Source organism: Panthera pardus, unplaced genomic scaffold (assembly GCF_024362965.1).
Source record: "Panthera pardus isolate Hobbes unplaced genomic scaffold, ASM2436296v1 HiC_scaffold_16, whole genome shotgun sequence".
In the NCBI taxonomy this organism is placed as follows: domain Eukaryota; kingdom Metazoa; phylum Chordata; class Mammalia; order Carnivora; family Felidae; genus Panthera; species Panthera pardus.
The window spans coordinates 108082223-108104150 of NW_026526721.1; the positions used below are offsets into that span (position 1 = coordinate 108082223).

General features: G+C 41.0%; 1 protein-coding gene and 1 long non-coding RNA gene across 9 annotated transcripts in view; one reads left to right on the plus strand and one right to left on the minus strand.

Annotated features, from left to right (window-relative positions):
* Window positions 1-10639: 10639 nt before the first annotated feature.
* On the minus strand, window positions 10640-12811 carry LOC128777300 (uncharacterized). The gene is made up of 3 exons (XR_008422550.1): window positions 12593-12811; window positions 11445-11755; window positions 10640-10731 (listed from the first exon to the last, which is right to left on the minus strand). It is a non-coding gene; the product is annotated as an uncharacterized LOC128777300 (long non-coding RNA).
* The window catches only part of PLCH1 (phospholipase C eta 1), a 218128-nt gene continuing 208191 nt past the window's right edge, over window positions 11992-21928 (plus strand). For 4 of the 8 annotated variants that reach the window (XM_053903686.1, XM_019440131.2, XM_053903688.1 and 1 more), the window contains exon 1: window positions 11994-12236. The gene's annotated coding sequence lies outside the window, so the exon portion shown is untranslated. Of the gene's footprint in view, window positions 12237-14863; window positions 14880-21928 lie in introns of those variants that run through there. The other 4 variants (XM_053903692.1, XM_053903691.1, XM_019440150.2 and 1 more) reach the window with 3 other exon arrangements.

Consider the following 21928-nt stretch of genomic DNA (forward strand, 5'->3'; position numbering starts at 1 on the left):
CTATATTTCTCCAGCATCATTTGGTTCCTCACCAAAGTGAAGTTTGGGGGGAGAGGAAAAATAATTTTCCCTCTACTCTTCTAGGTTCTTGGCTGAGACACATCTGTAATAAAAAGACAGATTAACAGAAGAAAATCAAACAGAAGTTTAATAACATGTATACCTCCTGTATACCTGGGGACACCAAGGAAAACTGAGTAACTCCCCCAGATGGCCCAAGCCATCACCTTAAATAGTATCTCCAGCTAAGATGTTGGGGGATGGTGAGGCCAGTTAGGAGCGGTTACCCTGAAAAGCACAGTAAACAAGAGTAAGGTTGTTATACAGATTTAAATCCATGCCTTCTCCACTGGTAAATTTCTAGACATTTAGAGTCAGATTTAGTTTCCTTGGTACAGAGAGAGACACCTTGACAAATGGAGATTTTCCTTATAAATGTAAATTGTTCTTACAAAAGATTAACTTTTACTTAGTTTTCAGAGCTTCTCTTATGTCTGCAGTTTCTTAAAAATAACCCTCTGAAGATAATCCTTATGCCAAAGAATTTTTTGGGATGGTGCGTTTTGCTTCCTTACATTTGCATCTTTGAAATTTGAATCCCTCCTTTTGCTGCCAAGGGGCATATTGTTGACACAGTTTGTCGCAAATCCAGCAGTTGTATATGGCACTGATTTGAACCCAGTGACTAACGAGAAACAACACGATTCAAGAAACCAAAAAACAGCAGCACTTCAGAATTTCAGGGCCCCAACGAATGATTATTACTTAAGCCACCATTAAGAGGGATGGCAGATACACTAAGGAGCTCATTTGCTGTTGGGATAGCTGGGGTGGTACTGGTTTTCAGGCTCTTCTTTGTGGTGAGGGGAGGAAAAAGTTTTCCTCCACCTTCTTTGGGTCGCTGGCTGAGTTTGAAAATTAAACTGACAAAGACAGATTAACAGGAGAAAGGTACGCAAATTTATTCAACATAAGTTTTAAGTAACAGGAGAAACAGACCTCCAGCTATTGGGAGGACACTTCTCTGATGACGATGAGGATGATTTTATGAGCAGTTTCAGGGAAAAAGGGCAAGGGAGGGAGATCAGAATGACCTTCCTGCTCCTGCTGTTTTCTGACTCCTTCAACTTAAAATGTTCACTCTGCCAAGGTGCCACATTTGGGATAGTGTGTCCTCAATCTCTGGGTTTGGAGCTTCTCTAACGCCATTACCAATGCAACTCTTTCAGTGAAGGCAAGTCACAGGAAGAAAGCAATGCAAATTTATAAAAAGACTGAAGAAAAGGGGAACCTGGGTGGCTCACTTGCTTAAGCATCTGAATTTGGCTCAGGTCATGATCTCACAGTTCCTGAGTTCGAGCCCTGCATCAGGTTCTGTGCTGTCAGCATGGAGCCTGCTTTGGATCCTCTGTCCCCCTCTTTTTGCCCCTCCCCGCTCATGCTCTCTCTCTCTCTCTCTCAAAAATACATAACCATTAAAAAAGACTGTGGACTCCTGGGTGGCTTGGTCAGCTGGGCAGCCAACTTTGGCTCAGGTCATGATCTCATGGTTCATGAGTTTGAGCCCTGCATTGGGCTCTGTGCTGAAAGCTCAGAGCCGGAGCCTGTTTCAGATTCTGTGTCTTCGTCTCTCTCTGCCCCTCCCCTGTTTGCACTCTGTCTCTTGCTGTCTCAAAAAATGAATAAATGTTAAACAATTTTTTTTAATATTCAGCTATTGGGTCTTAAAAAAGACTGAAGAAAATTTAAAATGCAAGATTAAATATTAAGGTATACTTTTTTCTTATTCTTTTAATTTTTTTAAGTTTGTTTCATTCATTTTGAGAGAGAGAGAGAGAGAGAGAGTAAGGGAGGGGCAGAGAGAGAGGGAGAGAGTGAGAATCCCAGGCCGGCTCCATGCTGTCAGAGCAGAGCCTGACTCTGGACTCAAACTCAAGAACTACAAGATAACGACCTGAGTCAAAGTCAAGAATCAGAGGCTTGGGGCGCCTGGGTGGCTCAGTTGGTTAAGCGGCCGACTTTGGCTCAGGTCATGATTTCGCGGTCCGTGAGTTCGAGCCCCGCGTCAGGCTCTGTGCTGACAGCTCAGAGCCTGGAGCCTGTTTCAGATTCTGTGTCTCCCTCTCTCTGACCCTCCCCCATTCATGCTGTGTCTCTCTCTGTCTCCAAAATAAATAAACGTTAAAAAAAAAAAAAAAAGAATCAGAGGCTTAACTGACTGTGAGCCATCCAGGTTCCCCTAAAAATTAAAATATTAAGAACAGGGGCACTTGGTGGGCTCAGTCAATAAAGGATGTGGCTCTTGATCTCAGGGTCATGAGCTCAAGTCCCATGTTGGACATAGAACTTATTTTTTAAAAAAATTAATTAAAAATTATTTAAAATATCAAGAACAGAACTTTAAAAGTGAAACAGTAAAAAAGCTTTAAAATGAACCAACTATACTTTTATTTCAAGATGGCCATGGAGTGCATTCATTTAACTTCCATTCAAATTACATTAAAATATCAAATAGGAAATAGAAAAAGATGGTATAAATGATAGAAAACGGGAAGATGCCGTTAATTAGCTAGATATTTTGAAGTTTTGCAAACTCTGATGAAGTGGAATTGGATTGAGATAGGATTCTAGGGTTTAGTATTCTTCAGGAAAGATGGTGTTCATCTAGGAATCAAGTCCATGCCCTAGTTTAGGATCTCTGAGTAATATGAATTCCTTTTGTTCAGGTCCAGGGTAATTCCTCATGATCTGGAAGTTTAAGGCCAAATGTCAATGCACCCAATACATAGGGAATGTAGGATGTGGAGGGAAAATGGGATGTCAGTAGATCATAGCATGTTACTTACTCAGCTGGACAGGGAAAATGATGACTCTCGGTCCTGCAATGTGTGAATTTCTTGGTCAATCTGGATGCTCCAGTTCTGCTCTCCAGAAGATTGCCCTTATACTCCACAGTCTCTTCAAAGGATCCTCCTTTAGGGAGGATTCACCCTTTGGGGACTGGACAACTTTAGAGGGCCTTTTTTCTTCATGTGGGTTCATGGTTAAAGGGTTGAGCAATCACAGGCCTTTTTTTTTTTTTTTTCTCCCAGAGGCTTATTCCTATATGGCTTTGATATCTATTAATTTGCTGGGCAGAAGGTGTGACTTGGGGTCCTCCTGACCACACTGCTTCTGTTCTGAGCACTACTGCCATGCTTTTTCATGGTTTTTTTTTTTTTTTTTTACGATTTTTTTTTTTTTACAATGTTTTAAAGGTAATCTCTACATCCAACATGGGGCTTGAACTCACAACCCCAAGATCAAGAGTTGCATGCTCTACCAACTGAGCCAGCTAGGTGCCCCTCTTTTTCATTGTTACTAAAAAAAATTTTTTTTAACATTTATTTATTATTGAGAGACAGAGAGACACAGAGTGTGAGCAGGGGAGGGGTAGAGAGAGGGGGAGACAGAATCTGAAGCAGGCTCCAGGCTCTGAGCTGTCAGCACAGGGCTTGATGCGGGGCTCAAACTCACAAACTGTGAGATCATGACCTGAGCAGAAGTCGGTTGCCTAACCAACTGAGCCACCCAGACGCCCCTCTTTTTCATTTTTAAAGGACATATTGGAGTAGTGTTTTTCAGCTGTAGGCCATGATCTATTAGTGAGATATGAAATCAATTTAATGAGTTGCCTCCAGCAATCTAAAAAGAAAGAACAAAAGAACTGAGCAGGAGCGCAGGGCTGGCTCAGTAGCAGAGCATGCAACTCTTGATCTTGGAGTCCTGTGTTCAAGCCTCATGTTGGGCTAAGAAAAACAGGACAGAGTAAAATATATCACAGTGCATTGCACATAGCAAAGAGAAGGGTTGTTTTGTTATTTTTTTGCATGTTGTAAATATTTGAATATGTGCACTGGCTTTGACGCGCAAAAAATGCAGATCTCATTTTCTAGGACTTTTTTGAAGAAGCCTGATGAATAGATTTCCATAACTAAAGTGAGGACAACAAGTAATTGAGACACAAGCAGAGTTTTTAAACTTGATGTATTGGGATGATTCTATTTCCTGTTTTGGTTTTCGAAACATAGTTTATATATACTTTAGCAATGAAATTGAGTAATTAGTGCCCTCTCCCGTTCTTCCACAACACTGAACACATATCTATTTTAGTGCTTGTGACATTATATTATAATTACCTGTCTTCTCTCTCTTCCAAAGTGGAATGGATCCTGCAACTCAAACCGTACCTTATTAAACTTTGGAGCATTTCTGCTTTCTCCACAGCATTTAGTCCAGTTTCTTGCTCATTGGGAATTCTACAAATATTTGTTAAATAAGGAATGAAATAATGAAGTAGACTGGGGTGCCTGGCTGACTTAGTAGAGCATGCGACTCTTTTTTAATTTATTTTTAAAGTTTATTTATTTTTGAGAGAGAGAGAAAGAGAACCAGTGGGGAGGGGCAGAGAGAGAGGGGACAGAGGATCCGAAGTGGGCTGACAGTAGAGAGCCTGACGCAGAGCTCAAACTCACAAACTGTGACATCATGACCTGAGCTAAAATCAAAAGTTGCACACTTAACTGGTTGAGCCAACCAGGCACCCCAGAGCATGCAACTCTTGATCTCAGTGTTGTGAGTTTGAACCCCATGTTGGGTGTAGGGATGACTTTAAAAAAAAAATCTTAAAACAGTATAAAGTGAACCGTTTCTTTGTTGCCTACTCATCTTGACCAGAATCTATTTTTCCATTCTAATTTTCCTCTATACATCATATGATCCTACATTGTGAAGATTAATTTGCCTTCAGTGGTCTGAAAGAATATTTTAAAACTTGTCAAATTTGAAAACAATACTTATTTTGGGCAAATCAAGCGCCCTAAATACATATTTAGTGGAAATACTTAAATGAAACAAAAACTAACATGGCTTTTAAAATGCAGTTTTTCCTTTTACTATTTATGGAAAAACCTAAATGTTTGTCTTCTGGTTAAAAAAACAGGTGTTAATAATAAGAGAGGTCATACACCAGAAGGATTCCAAATAGTATAGAAATAGGAGAATTTTCCTTATGGTGTAAATTGCCTTCCCTCCTCCTCAGCTTTGAAAGCTTTAAGAAGTTGCGTTCTGGCTTACCAGTTCTCTTCATTTTCTCTTCGCCTTACAATTTGCTCATTTGCCTAAACTTTTGTTCAATGTCTATAAAAATGATTGCTGTATTAGATGACTGGTCCGCAACTGAATAGATTGTGAAGATACATTTTTCTTTTTATTATATTATGGGATTCTACAGGAATTTTTAATGGTGGTATGGGAGGGGAAACCCAGTATATTCCGTAATGAAAATATGTGATATCCGAGTTTCAGTATTATTTTCTGGGCCCAAGAAAGTACTTCAATTATGTCTGTCCTGCCTAGCAGACACTGACTATCTTGAAAATTGTAGATACTGGCTCTGTGGGAGGTCTTTCTGGAAACAAAAGTCACAGAGCTGGGCTGGGAAGCTCTTAGGAGGAAGTCAAGGGGGCGCTGATACTATTGTCAAATATTCTCTAGAATACTTTATTCCCTGCCCCCCAACCACCAGGAGAAAACAGTGAAGTAAGTTGGAGAAAAACAGAAAATGGAATAAGTTCACTTTAATTAGCATCCTTCCTGCCTTTTAAAAAGTACTCTTTCTGGGGCTCCTGGCTGGCTCAGTCAGAAAAGCATGGGACTCTTGATCTTGGGGTTGTGAGTTTGAGCCCTATGTTGGGTGTAGAGATTATTGAAAAAAATAAATGAACTTTTAAAAAAAGTATTCACTTAAAAAAAAGTATTCATTCTATACTGGGAACTGAGAGTCTTTTAAGAAGTATAACCGAGGTATAAGAAAATCTTAGTTGAACTGATGGATTTAACCTAGACAGACTCAATTCTGCTATTTTGTTTTCACCCAGCATTGAAGGCTGGATTATTTTGCCAAGGTACTCAAGTAGGGAACCTGGAATTCAGAATTCCGATATTTAGTCCAAGCTCTTTCCTGACCTTGACAGTTTAACATGTGTCTTACTATTTGTAAGGTGAAAAGTGCATTTGCTTATAATATACTTTTAAAAACATTTTTGTTTTTGAGTAATCGCTACACCCAATGTGGGGCTTGAACCCACAACCCTGAGATCAAGAGCCCTATGCTCCACTGATTGAGCCGGCCAGGTGCCCCTGCTTGTAATATTTTTGATGTTTTCATATAGGAAGGGGGAAACAATTACATAGGCTTGTGCTATAAAAATTACAAATCACCCATTTAAAAATTGAGCACTTACAGGGCTCCTGGGTGAGTCAGTCAGTTAAACGTCTGACTTTGGCTCAGGTCATGATTTCATTGGTTGTGAATCCGAGCCCCATGTCAGCTCTGCGCTGACACCTCAGAGCCTGGAGCCTGCTTCAGATTCTGTGTCTCCCTCTCTCTCTGCCCCTCCCCTGCTCACTCACACACACTCTCTTTCTCTCAAAATTAAACATTAAAAAAAAATTTTTAAATGGAGCACTTAAAAATGTTATTGTCTATTGGCAAGGAGTTTAGCCTTAATTTGTTTTCCTCTGTAGCCCAAATACATTTCAATGTGTAGACTTTGCTAATGTTTAAAAGCTTTAAATAGGTTGCAAGTAATACCAGTAATTTATTTATTAAGTAATCTTTACCCCCAGCGTGGGGCTCAAACTCACAACCCCAAGATCAAAAGTTACATGCTCCATCAACTGAGCCAGGCAGGCACCCCTACAAAATTGACTTTTTTTTTTTTTTTTAAGACTGTTTATTTATTTTGAGAGAGAGAGAGCATGAGCAAGGGAAGGGCAGAGAGAGAGAATCCTAAGCAGGCTCTGCACCTTCAGCAACAGAGCCCAGCGTGGGGCTTGAACTCACAAACCATGAGATCATGACCTGAGCAGAAACCAAGAGTTGGATGCTTAACCGACTAAGCCACCCAGGCGCCCCAATAATTGAGATTTTTGAGAGGTTATTTTGTGCTAGGCATTTTGCTAAGAGCTTCACATGTAGTAGTCTCATTTATTTATTTATTTATTTATTTATTTACTTATTTATTTGTAGTAGTCTTATTTAATTTAGTTATTTTGTAGGCACGCATTCCTTCCATTAACCAAGATCACAACAGGGCAAAATGTGTTAATTTATGAAACTAAGTATTCAGTGAATCCGTCACATTCCTGAATAGATAAAAGATTTTCATAATATTAATAATTGTTGAGAGTTGGGTGACCAATATGTAGGGCTTCATTGTACTATTCTACTTTTGTGTACATATGAAAATTTCTGTGATAAAAAGTGAAAAGCACAAATACAAAGCCACTCTTCTCAAGGTCAGCCATCTTGCTTATTTATGTTCCTTTCTCTCCTTTTTCAGCTTAGCAAATGGGGATATATGCTTCATGTGGGGGTATATGCTTCATATGGGGATATATGCTTCATGTGGGAATATGTGTTTCATGTGTGGATATATGCTTCATGTGGGGATATATGCTTCTGTAGCTAGGGAGGGAAAGATTGGTGGCATTTATACTGCCCGTCCCCTCAGTCCTTCCTAATGGACACGGGAAGTTTCTTTACTCATTTTTTTTTAATGTCTGTCATACACATAGGAATCTATCAAAGGTGTTTATGGCTATCTTTGGTGGCAGATTCAGGAGGTGACACAGTAGGGGACCCTTGCTCTTTTTATCTGCCAGAACCCATTCCTACCCTCATTTGGAAAGAACAGCCCCCTTCCTATGGGGGACAAATCCTCCTGACTCCACATAGTTCTGGTGGGGCTGCTACTCAAGGTACCCCAACTCCTGGCTGTAGGGGTGGGTATATAATCAGAGACTGGCTATATATACACTCTACTTGTTGTTGACCACATTAATTGACCTATGGATGGACACGTGACCTGAACCAGGTCATTTAGGATCCTTGCCTACAATCTTTTCATTTTTCTTTCTTTTTTTTTTTTTTTTTTTTAATTGACAGAGTGTGTGTGCGGCAGGGAGGGGCAGAGAGAGAGGGAGACAGAGAATCCTGTGCTGACAGTGCAGAGCCTGTCCCACGATCCGTGAGATCATGACCTGAGCTGAAAAGACACTCAACTGATTGAGCCACCTAGGCACCCCACTTTCTTACAATCTTATTTACAGATAGTAAAAGCAAAAAAAAAAAATCCTCTCTTTACCCTGGAAACACTAGCTGAGATGATTGAGACCTGGAGCTGTCTCTGGTAATGTTTTCTCTACCCACTGGCCTATAGAGGAAGCGCCTATGTAATAGGAAAGAGTAAGGTTGAAACATCGAGGGGTGCCTGGGTGGGTCAGTCAGTTAAGCATCCGACTTGGGCTCAGGTCATGATCTCACGGTTCGTGGGTTCGAGCCCCACGTCAGGCTCTGTGCTGACAGCTCAGAGCCTGGAGCCTGCTTCAGATTCTGTGTCTCCCTCTCTCTCTGTCCCTTCCCCATTCGTGCTCTCTCTCACTCTCAAAAATAAACATTAAACAAAGAAACATTGAGAAAAGCAGGGAGAGAAAAGGAAGGATCAAAAGTGAGAATATGAGAAAGAAATGATGAATTCTGATTTCCTGGATCCAGTGATTCCTGAAGCCTTTATCCTTGCCTCTTTTGTAAGGTGGGACTCACTACACTGGCTATTTTACTCAAGCTACTTTGAGTTGTGGTTTTGTTATTTGTATTTAAAAGTAGGGCCGTTAGGAGAGCTACTGATCTGTACTTTAGGAGTACTATCTGAATTCCAGCTAAGAATTACCATCTAGCACAGTGTCTGGTACATGGCAAGTACTCAAGAAATGTGTTGGGAGAGATATAACTCCTCAGTAATTGTCAAACTCTTTGGTTATTCTTGTGACTTTTTGGTGCATTGGTTAAAATAGGGATAATATTCATCTCCTTCACTTTCTTGCCTTATGGATATAACTTGCAGATTATTGCTGATTAAATTCGAGTATCTTAAATATGCCTGTTTTTGCAACTGAAAGCCACCCTTTTGGTACAGCTAGAAATATCTACTTCCAAAACAGAGATTCCTAGTGCAGTTTTCTAAGAAACCCTTTATGCGCAGCACAGCACAGCAGGCCCACCTCAAAGCACATCAATCATCTTACCAGCTATCAGGCACCTTTTACAGGATTTTCTGTGATCCTGTTGTCAGTGCACATTCTGTATCAAGGCAGAGGTGATATGTAGAAATCTGGCAGCTATTTAGAAGGGAGGCCAGACAGTGCTGTGCCAGTATAATTAATGAGAGTCATCGCTCTGGAAGCCAGAGGAGAGTGGGGGTGGGGAAGGATGTCTTTCACCAGTAAATGGCATTTAAGAAAAATCGGTGCTTTCATAGCCCTTTTACTGCACAGGGGAGGTTAAGTCAAAGGACTGCTGTAAAGGGCTTGGCTGAACTTGCAGTACAGATGGAGGTCCCCGTGTATGGGGAAGCAAGGAAGATTCAACTCCGGACTTTTCAGCGGGATTGATTTCAACCTTGAATTGAGCTACCAGCAGAAGCCCTTATATTTGGAAAAGGGGTAAATCCACACTAAAAGATTAGTGTTTAGGTGACCAAGAGACCATGCAAAAAAAGGTATTACTCAGATAGGACTTTTGTTTTACCTGCCCAAAGAAGTGTTAATCTAGATCCCATTTTTTCCCCCAATTCTCTTGTACCCAGTGAAGGAAGGGGATAGTATTTGTTTTGTTTTTCTATTGACCATTCTGTAACCATGGAAGGGTTTGTGTAACCTAGAGAGGCTGTTTACTACCCACTGTCTAATCCCTTTGTTATCATTCCCCCGTCACCAGCAGGGAAAAATAGTTCTGTCTGGCTTCCAAACACTTAGCAATGTAACAATATTTTCTTGGTTTTAGTTAGTGATTTTTCTGATTAATGGTGTTAAAAAAAAAGAACTCACAGGGAAAAGCTACATTAAAAGATTTATGGATATATCCATATGTCCTAAACACTTAAGACCATGATTAAGTATGATTCACACAATGGGAGGGAGGAGGGCCAGGAAATGGGGTTTTAGCTGTATCTGTAATGCTTTATTTAAAAAAAAGGTGTAAAGGAGCAGGAGTATTATATGGGTATTTGCCTTGATTTTAGTAGGTTTGAAACACTGCATAAAGAAATTTGAAGTTCTTGAAATTATGGAAATTAAAACTTTCAAAATAAAGACTGCATCACAAACAAATGCTCTTGTTTTGAAACTTGGTGTCTGAGCTTATTTTAACACCCATCTGTGGGTTTTCAGGTATGAGAAAGACAAACACAGGAGGTTTGGAGTGGATAACTTCCATGGTTGTGTGAAGGGTTGTCTTGGTGTGCGCGTCTCTCATTCTCTCTTTTTGGACTTCCTGTTCACCATGGAGATTACCAGCAAAACAAATCTCTAAACAGCACATGTTTGCATGCAAAACAAGAAGCAATTTGGGGTTAGAAGAGTTACCTTACCTGTTTAATTTCTTATAAATTGAGGATTTTTGTATGGACATATTTAAAAAATTGGGAGGTTTCTTTCTTTGGAGCCAAACGACCTTATATGTGTTTTTCCAAATTGCTTTTTTCCTGGTAGCCTGGCATGAAGAAATTCAAATGACTATTCCCGTGGCGTTTTTTTTTTTTTTTTTTTTTTTTTTTGAGAGTCCAAGATTGCTTTCAGGATAAAGTTTCTTCATGCCCATGGTGCTTTGCTGTGACATTGTAATTGCCTCTGTTGAATTGAATAATACAAATGGGTTGTTTCTATGGTATCGGCTAAGTGGGATGAAAAGGTGAAACCCTAGATCTTGCGCTGAGAGGTCACGGTGCTGCCACCCCCCACACTAACTGTCCGTCAAAGCGGACAGGCAGCCCGGCCCTTCTCTCCAAGCTGGAGCACTCAGTTGTAACTTCCTGAGCAAATTCACGCATGAAAAAGAAAATGACTTTAGTTTATGTTGTCACTAAGCCCAGAAAATCCCTGCCAACCCTATGCTGCCAGCTTTTCTAGGACCTTCTTATTGGTGGAGAATTTTAAACTGAAGGTGAGTGAGGAGCAGAGTCTAGAAGTCCCTCCCAGCCAGGCTTTGAACTAACAATAGGGCAGGTTGAATGAAGGCTGATAAATGCAAATCCTGGAATCCTGAGACCGGATCACCCCGTGACTGCCGAGGCTAGCGGTAGTCAGCGTTCCAGCAGCCGCACCAACCGAGTCAATCACCTTGTCTTTGCACTCAGTAGATTTCATCATTTGCATCACTATTTGAGTACCTACTGTGTGCAAGCTTTCCTCCGCCCTGGCCAAGCTCTTACTGCCGGGTGGCCGCTGGAGTCTGCCAGCCACTAAACTGATCGATTGAATAACTGTCCCGTTAACGTTTAGGAGAAACATCTGGAAGAACTGACGGTGGGAGGTGGGGGGAATAAAGGCAGGGGGTTACCTACACTCCCTCTTCCTCCGTCTTAGTTGCACTTTACTCAAGGCAGATTTCCTTGGTTTTAACAGCATACTAAATGCTATTTTCTTAGAAATGTAAGAGAAGGTGACATAAGATGGGCGGTTTGGGATTTTCTTTTAAGGTGTGGTTCTGACACTTTTTTACTTTGGTGCAAGCTGCAAACCGTTCCCATTCTGTTTCCTCGCTTCCAACTTCGTTTCTCCAAACTCCTTTATCCTACAACCACCGAGGCTCTTGGGAACACAGCCCCAAACTGAGAATCCAGGAGGTGTCCCTGGGTTTGGGAAACTTTGAAACCTACGGGTAAAAAAAAAAAGACTTTATTCCCAGTGCTTCTGGCTCTTGCCCCCTGAGAGCCCCGTAAGGGCGCATGCGCCCGGGGGTAGGGGGCGGTCCAGGTCCAGCCCTCGACCCCTTACCCCCGGCCGGCTGGGGCCCTTGGAGGAGGTGGGAGCTCCAGTCCGCTCTCTCCAGCTCCAGTTCCTGATTTCCTCAGGAGCTGCGGGGCTGGGAGGGAGGGGGCTCCAGTGTAAGCGTAAGGATTTGAATGAGAAAGCAGGTTGTGGCGGCGGCGCCCCGCTCTCCCCTGCGCGTCTCAGGGTTTTCTGTTGGCTGGTGGGGAGAAGTGCGCTTCTGGGGGGCTTTTCCGTCCCTCGACGGGGTTTTGGAGTTGAAAGTCACAGGGGCCCACAATTCACCACCCCAGCACTTTGGAGGTTGCTCCTGTGCCAAGGACTCCCAGGAATCCTTCAACTGCCGTACACTCAAAGTTGAGCAGGTCAGTGCTTTGGGGGGAGCTAGGCGGAAAGAGAACGAGGACTGGTACACCAGACCAGGTGTGCAAATGAGCAGGTGGCTCAAGTTCCTCTTCCCAGTCCCGGCCGGGACGCGCTCTTTAAGGGACTGTGAGTATTGTGCGTGGGGATCCCCCAAACCCCCAGCGCGAACTGGACCACGGCTAGTCCTGGAGGGGGGTTGGTTGGGGGGCGTAATTCAGAAGACGTGGGTGTGCGTGTGCCCGCGCCAGAAATGACTTCTCGAGTCGCCCGTGGCGGTGGATGGGGTTTCGTCCGTTGGAGGGCGAAGCTTTGCTGCAGGATGCTTCACCCACACGCGGGGTCCCCAGAACCGTACTCTGACCTCCCGACAGCGCGGAGAAAGCAGGTCCGCGTTTCCCAGAAAGGAAAAGTACGCTGTCCATTATTCTTGGGGAGTCTCACGACTCTTCCTGTGCTCGGTGACCCCACTCAGGACCCTTTCGGAGAAGGCCGGGTACACTCAGCGCGAGGAGGATTTACTCCATTACCCTTTCCTGGAATAAACGAGGGCACCGGAGCGACGCCGCGCGGGGAGGTGGAGGCAAGTCTCGGCTGCGCGGCGTCGCTCTCTGCGCCTGCGCGGGGTTCCCATGGCGACGGCGCCGCGAGTCCGAGATGCCACCAGGCTCGCCCCTAAGCCCAGTCCCCTGTTGGGCGTCTGCGGCCCCCTCTCTCCTCTTCCTTTTCTTTGTTTGTAACTCGGAATGAGTTTATGATCTCATTTTTACGCTAGCAGTTCAGCATTAAAACAATAACCAACTAAACTGAAATAGAAGACTGTCCCCCACCTCCCCGCCGTTTCGCATTACCATTTTGATCATTGGGGCAGTAACTAAACTGTTACCCCCACTAAATAAAATATATTTCCTTGGTGGTGAGGCATTAAAAAATTCAATCAGACCCTTGCTCTTGAGCAGTAAGGTTACAGACTTGGGCCTCCTTTGCGCAGGTGGTTAGTGCAGTGTGTGCAAACCCGAGCACCTGTGTCCTCCTTATGGCATGTTTATGAGAAGGAGATGAGCTCCAAAATGGACCGAAGTAAAATGCCACTGAAAAGAAACAAAAGCTTTCCCAGAAGGGGTGATTGTTTTTCCAGTTGCCCCTCAGTTTTGTTCACTTCTGAGGTTAATCTTCTGCAGGGAATGTTTCAAGAAGCCTTACTGGGAACCAGTTTTCTCAAGCTTCCCGTTAAGAATGTCCTTTTCCTTTTCTTGAAATTGTGAGTCTCCACAGCTTCTATCCCTTTTAGGAAATCCCATTTATTTACACACAGGTTAGCATTTGGCAAGGGTACACATCTTAAGGACCTGAATCTTGTTGATCATTTTTCTAGGCTGCAGGATTAATGTGTCTAGTTGTTATTAAATAAATATTGGTTAAAATTAAAATAGTAAAAGTTAAAAATGGAGTAACTCTTTCTGAATAAAGTGTGGCATAAAAATACTTTAGATGAAGAACTAGGGGTATGGTCTTGCTGTATCCTACTTTTAAACAATTTGCCTTCAAGAGTAGCAAATGTTTATTAGTGGTAGAAGTTTTCAGACAATATCCTTCCACCATCAGCAAATGAAGTCAACATAATATTACTTTTCAGCTGATTAGCAAATAACATGCTGTTAAAGTTATCTCTCCCATCCCATTCATTATAAATGCCTAGACATTATGCAATCCATCTAGCTCAAATGTTCAAAACTGTCCAATTAAGTTTTTTCCCCTTTTCTCATAATTAAAAAAAATAGAAACACTCTTAATTTTCAGGTTCAGATACTTTGTGACCCTATTTGGTGGTTTGTAACTGGCTCCAGTTCCGTAATTCTCAGTGACATGTGTTTCTGCTGGTTCCAGGAGGTGAACTGCAGTTTAGCAGATCATGGGATAATGAGATTGCAAGTGCTTGGGGGAAGGCTGGGGACAGGCATTGGGAAGGAGACAAAGGGAGGGAAGGTTGATGGGCAGAGCCAAGATTTATTGCTGCACCATATTCGGCATAAAAGCTGTTAAAGTTACTGCTTCTGTTTGATACATTTTCTTACATCATCAATATCAATTGAACTTATTTTTAGAATCAGTCTTCTAAATAATTACAAGGATAGAATTATAAAAATAGAATATTGGTGCTTTGTGTTAAGGTGCCCTAATGTAATATACTGGGAAAACTCTTAATTAAATGAGATTTATTCATTTAGTCAACAAATATTTATTGAAAACTGTATATAAGGCATATAAATCAATCTATATTCCTGCCTTCGATAAACTCAGAGTTGAGTTCTGAAATAATTCTAATGCTGTTTCAGGTTTTCAGAGTAAATACTTACAGTACTCTTAGGGAGAACAGTTGATTTAGTGCTGAGCAATCATACATCTAGATTCAGAAACAAATGTTTAAACTTTGATTTAAAATAATCCTGAACATTGTTTCTGAGTATTTTAGAGAAGTATATTGTGAGAAGCATTGTGTGCATCTATTTTTTTTTTTTTTTTTTTTTTTTACATTTTTGTAGTATAGACTGGGCCCTACAACTTGCTGTCTTCACAAGTGCAGTGCTGAGTTTGAGAGGAACAGGGAAACCCTGTAATTCTCAGGTTTCTTAGATGAAGATAAGGTGAGTGATTCAGTAGTCCTTTGTTCTGGCTCCATGTTTCATGACATAATAAACCTCCTGCAGCTCCCTTCTAAGAATAGTGTTGGTCTGCATGCTTCAAGGATCATGACTGTTATTTCTCTGGGCAAAAAAAAAAAAAAAAAAAAAAAAAAAAGATAAAATTATGATAGAAGGATAAAAGGAATACAGTAGAGCATTTAAACATTTAGACTTTTGAGCTGGAATAATTCTAGGCATTTGTAGTGAGTTTAGACTCGAAATCCATTATAGCTGTGACAGACAACCCCCTGGCATAATACTGACCAAGGTTGACAAACCTTCCTCTTTTGGAGAATGTAGCAGGTTAGGGAGACTGTAGTCTCCTTTTTTTTTTTTTTTTTTTTCTCCCACCACCTCATGAGTTTAATAACAATAATCAGCTCAGAAAATCTTGCTGAAGAGCATCTCCATTTGGTTATTGCTCTTTGTCTATGAAAATCAGACTCTGCTGTGAAGTGTGGACCAAGTGGTGCAGAACTCATTACTTTGAACAATGCCTCCTCAGCCTGGGAAGCATGTTTTCTCTTCTCACTAGTAGGGGCTTATTCCAGGCTGGCTTTCCTCACAAGGAAAATCATTTAGACACAGTTCAGTGGACACTCACTCACATCTCTTTGACACCCGTGACCATTTTTGTTTAAGGAGAAATTCAGTACTGCTGTGGTAGGGTGTACCGAATTAGAAGTGCGTTTTAAGGGCCCATGAAGAAGTTTACACAGCTTTGTGTTATTATCATCAGGGCCTCTGTTTTCTGTGCTTCAAAGTAGAAGAGGACAGGGTGGGTGCAGAGGGGACAACCAAGAGAACTTTTATAGCAAAGTTAAAAACATTCTCACCGACTGCATTTTGGATGCACTAAGCTAAGCACCTGTGCCTCATTTTAGTCATAAAATTACAGAGCAGAAAAAGATGAATCTATCATGTTCATTATGTAAGTCAGGAAACCAGGGCCCAAGGTTGCTAAATGATTTTCTTAAAGTCACATGGTTAATAAATGACCGAATTGGGATGAAAATGCCAAGTTTCTGATTTTTAATGATTCTGCTATTTCCAGGAAATCAAGGTCAGGCACATATGAAATCCTTGCTCTAGACTTGAAGTTACTATAGTTGTAGACAAAAAATGATAAACAGCAATGTCCTGTGATTTAATTTCACTGAGTAGAATTGACAGTGAGCACCTTTTGATTATATATTTGGTTATACACATGTGTATATCATACGGACACATGGTTTGCATATATGCAGAAGAGCTTTTTCAATTATTATCTATTTTAGTCTGAGGAATTCTGGCATCATTATGATTTAATGTAATGGGAAACAGTTTTTCTGGTTATTTAGTAAAAATTTGAAGGTGTTCTGCAAGAAAAGGAGAAAATGAATACTAATGTGTTCTGACCACGTGGCTCGACATTTACTGTGTGTCTCTTTAAAGCCCACAATAATCAGGAGGCAGGAATTCTCTCATGTCCCTGATGAGGCTCAGAGAGGTTCATTTCTTGCCCAAGATCTAAGCCAGCATGGAACAGACTTGGAATTTGAGCCTGGGTCTTTCAGCCTATGTGTTCTATCAGATCATGTTGCCACTTGGGAAACAAAGACTGAGTTTATGAAAAATACTGGGTTGGTTTTCTTTTCAAACTCTTTTATCCAAAGTACAGGCAGGTAGAAACGTTTCTAATCAGCTGTTTGGTGAGTGGAGAAGCTGCATTCCCTATGTGGAGTTTAGGAGGTTATAAATTCAGCCCTGGTTCCAGAAAAACACTCAAGACTGTTTGTAAACTGTGTTGGCTATTTGTTTAGAAGTGAGTGGTGTTTAGGTTCTCTTCTGCAGGGGCTTTTCTACATCAAAGCGGCTCACTTATTTATCACTTCTGGATTGTTGTCAAATTGCAGCGGGTCTAAGAGGACCCCTCATGGTTTTAATGTGTGTTTTCTGGCATCCTAAGACTTAAATATTAGTTTTATCTTCTGTAACCTTTGCCCACTTATTTTCTTGAAATAGTAGTGAGAGACATTGCTGGCATGAACCAGTGGGTATCTTCCTGTAATGCTTTTCAAATTGGAGATCAGAATTATCTTGGATAATTGCTAACTTGGATAATAACTATCTTGGATAGTTGCTGAAAATTTCTTTTTTTCTTTTAAAGATTATTTATTTTGAGAGACAGAGAGGGAGGGTGTGTGTATGCAAGTTGGGGAGGGGCAGAGAGAGAGGGAGAGAGAGAAACCCAAGAAGGCTCCAGGCTGTCAGGGCAGAGCTTGACACGGGGCTTGATCTCATGAACTGTGAGATCATGACCTGAACTGAAATTAAGAGTGGCTATTTAACCAAGTGAGCCACCCAGGTAGTCCAGTTGCGGAAAATTTCTAAACTTAAGCTGGAGTTTTGGTGCCCCTAAAACAGCTCTGCTTTGTTGTTGAGAAATTGAAACTGGATTGGACTGGGCTGGTTTACCCACGCAGAAACTGAAGTTTACGAATGTCTGCACTTAACACAGCTGAGCTGCGTTGAACCTTGACATTGCTGGCAGACATTTGGTCTAGTGTTCTTAGTAGCAAGCCATGTTTTTAAAAAATTTTTTTAATGCTTTTATTAATTTTTGAGACAGAGTATGAGCAGGGGAGGGGCAGAGAGAGAGGGAGACACAGAATCCGAAGCAGGCTCCAGGCTCCGAGCTGCCAGCACAGAGCCTGACACGGGGCTGGAACCCACAGACTGTGAGATCATGACCTGAGCTGAAGTCAGACGCCTAACCGACTGAGCCACCCAGGTGCCCCGCAAACCATGCTTTTAAAAGCACACCTCTCTCCTGGCCCTTCTTACTCCCTATGTCTGACTCTAGCAGGGAAGAGAAGTTTGAGGGTTTCAGAAAATGGATGCTGGACTCCACTTTGGAAATCAGTCTTGGCTTTGGGTACTACACAGGAAGGACCCCGGCAGGTTCCAAGGTTTCCCTCTTCTTGAGCATCTGTGGCTTACCCTACTAGCAGCCTCTTTTCTCTGTGGCTGGTTCTTCTTAACTTAACAAGGGACTTACACACTTGTCCAGACATTCAGGTGCCCATGAATTATCAATTCCCGCTAAAAGGCAGAAGGATCTAGTGCTAGCATATGTGTTACTGATTAACTGATCTGAGGCAATCCTGGCTTCTTTTCATCTGCCTTCACTTCCTTGTTGCTAATCCACAAGAACCAAACATTGGAATTTAGCTTCCTACTTCCCTCTTCTCTCCCTCTTGAATTTCATTGAAGGGGCCTTTGGACCCCGGAACAGGTTTCCATGGAGTGTTAATGTTGCCTCTGCAAAACTACCCTTGGTGGGAACTTTGAAGATCTATAGTTTTTTTCAGGGATCAATCAGAATCCTAGACCAGAAATTCAGTGAGTTGATTTGTTGTGTAATTGTATGCAGTTTAGTTTTTTAGATCTCACCCGTTTTTTTTTTTTCTTCCAAACAACTCTCTCTTAACTTTGAGTGATATGGGAGATGTTGAAAAGAAATTTGTCTTTTTAAAAGAGATTTCTTTATAGACAGGAGTAATGTGTTCATATAAGGAGTTAAGATTATGTAAAGATTTTTTGAGTTTTATTTCAATTTAAAGACATGGTTCCATGTAGCCATTTGTGTAAAAGAGAAGAAAAGGGAAGGTTGAGAAAAAAAAGGTAAGGTTTCCTTGTATGCATATAGAATATATCTGAAAGAATATACAAGAAACTAATAATGTTGGTTGCTGAGAGACAGATACGAGGTAAACTATTCATTTTATACCCTTTTGTGCCTTTTGGATTTTGAAGCTTAAATTCAATACATAAAATTAAAGTAAAAAATAAAAAGAATGCTTGGGTTTGAATAATAAAGAACTGAATAAGTAATCACATCCTGACTCCTAAGTGGTAAAAGTAGGAGACTGGGAAGTAATTCCAGTATAATTATAGAGTTATATTAGTTGCAGGTGTATAATGTAGTGATTCAACAATTCTATACATTACTCAGTGCTCATCATGGTAAGTGTCCTCTTACTCTCCTTCACCTATTTCATCCATCCCCCATCCCGCCTCCCCTATGGTAACCATCAGTTCTCTACACTTAAGAGACTATTTTCTAGTTTGTCATTTTTCTTTGTTCATTTGTTTTGTTTCTTAAATTCTACACATGAGTGGAATCATATGGTATTTGGGTTTCTTTGACTTTTTTCACTTAGCATTTTACCCTCTAGGTCCATCCATGTTGTTGCAAATGGCAAGATTTCATTCTTTTTTATGGCTGAATATTATTCTATTCTCTTTCTATCTGTAGCGCCTCTTCTTTATCCATTCATCTATGGGTGGACACTTGGGTTGCTTCCATATCTTGGCTATTGTAAATAACGCGCTAAACATAGGGGTGCATATATCTTTTTTAATTAGTATTTTCATATTCTTTGGGTAAATACCCAGTAGTGGAATTACTGGATCATAGGGTAATTCTCTTTGTAATTTTTTGAGGAACCTTCATCTGTTTTCCACAGTGGCTGCACCAGTGTGCATTCTCACCAACAGTGCACAAGGATTCCTTTTTCTCTGCATCCTCACCAATATTTGTTGTTTCTTATGTTTTTGATTTTCGCCATTCTGACAGGTGTGAGGTGATACCTCTTTGGGGTTTTGATTTGTATTCTTTCTTACTAGCTTTTTAACTTTCACCAAAGTTTACATTTAGTAATTGTTTTTTCACATTTAGTTTTTTGTTTTGTTTTGTTTTTGTTAAGAGATGGGGCTTGAACTCACAACCCTGAGATCAAGACCTGAGCTGAGATCAAGAGTCAGACACTTAACTGACTGAGCCACCCAGGCACCCCTCACATTTAGTAATTTGTAAGAGCAGTTTTCCTTAAACTCTTCTGAATGTCTATAGCAGGGCTGGGGAAGTTTTTTGATTTGTTTTCTTTCTTTCATAAAACATCACCTATTGGTTGCAGCCAGACTCCACGGGCCAGTGGAAATCAGACTTTCCCACTCCTGAGCAGCTGAACCTCTCTAAATGCTGGCAGTGTGTTTACGGAGCAAAGGCTAGAAAGTCCCCCGCCCATTACTTTCCCCCATAGAGAAATCTGTAACGTGATTATTCTTTTATTTTCCTGAGCAGTGTCTGAATGTGATTGTCAGAGGAATCTTTTCTTCTCAAATTGAAAAAAAAAAAAAAAAAAAAAGCTTGTATACAAGTGTTTTATTCTGAACCATAGTGTTTTGTTTTGTTTTGTTTTAAATGAGTCGCGAATTGGAAGTATTTTTCTGTTTACTGGGTAAGTCATTAAAATACAGTCTTAGAAGAGAGGGAACACAAACTGTTTACAAACTTCTTTTTTCACTCATCAAAAGAGAGAAATGTGAAATCTGTTATTTAGTGTCCAAGTTTCAGTCAAAAGCAAAAACTCAAGTCAGGACCAGTTCTCAACACATTCTTAAGTTTCTCATCCCATTTTGGAGAAATAAATAAAAAAGTGTACATCTGTCTACAAAATTCTTCTTATTGCTGTGTATTTATTTGCTGGAAAAGAATAGCTGAATAGGTCATACATTCTCATGCTTAACAATTTAAAAACCTTAAAAGGGCATTTAGTGAAAATCCTCTCTTACCTCTGTCCCTCAGTCATCCAGTTATATCTCTAATAGACCAACAGTATCATTCATTTCTTGTGTATTTTTTTCAGAACAACACACATGTGTAATTATGTATACAATATATATAGTAGTCCCCACCTTGTCTGCGGTTTCGCTTTCCGCAGTTTCAGTAACTGGGAACAAAAGATCCTCCTGACGAATCATCAGAGGGTCAGTAGCAGCCTAACACTACGTCACGCTGCCTACGTCATTCACCTCGCTTCCTCTCGTTTCGCGGGCGTTTTGACATCTGGCACCATCACAAGAAGGGTGAGTAGGTACAGGGTGTTTTGAGAGTGAGAGAGACCACATTTATTACATACATAACTTTCCTTACAGTACACTGTCATAATTGGTACACTTTAGTAGTTGTTAATCGCTTACCGTGCCTGATTTATAAATTAAGCTTCATCATAGGTACGTATAGGGAAAAAAACGTAGTTTGTATAAAGCTCGGTACTATCAACCATTTTAGGCATCCACTGGGGGTTTTGGAACCTATCTTGTGTGGATAAGGGGGGAACTGTACATGCAAATACATATGGATGCTTTTTCCCTCCTTTTAAAAATAAAGTGGTAGTGCACCAGCCATGTGATTTTGCATTTTTTTTCTTATAACCATGTGTTTTATCATTCTGTATCAACATATAGAGCTTCTTAATTCTCTGTTAAAAAACTTTTCTTTTTTCTTTTTTTTTTTTTAATGTTTATTTATTTTTGAGAGAGAGAGACAGAGTGCAGGCGGGGGGCAGCGGCGGAGAGTGAGAGAGAGAGACGCGGAATCTGAAATAGGCCCCAGGCTCTGAGTTGTCAACACAGAGCGGGAAGCGGGGCTCGATCCCAGGAGCCGCAAGATCATGACCCTCTGAGCCAAAGTCAGACACTTAACCGACTGAGCCACACAGGCACCCCAAAAAACTTTTATTTCTCTAGAGCAGTTTTAGTTCACAGCAAAACTGAGGGAAGGTACAGAGATTTCTTATATATTTCCTGCCTCCACGCGTGCGTTGCCTGTCCACATCATCAACATTACCATGATCAACATTCCCCACCAGAGTGGTTACGTTGATTACGATTGATGAGCCCTACACTGACACATCATTATCACCTAAAGTACATGATTTACCTTCCTATTCACTCGGTGTTGTACATTCTGTGGGTTTGGACAAATGTATAATGACCTGTACCCATCATTATGGATTTGTACAGAGAATTTTCACTATTGTAAAAATCCTGTTTTGTGCCTGTTTATCTCTCCCTCACCCTTTAACTTCTGGCAACCACTGATGTTTTCACTGTCTCCATAGTTTTGACTTTTTCAGAATGTCATATGGTTGAAATCCTATAATATGTAGCCTTTTCAGATT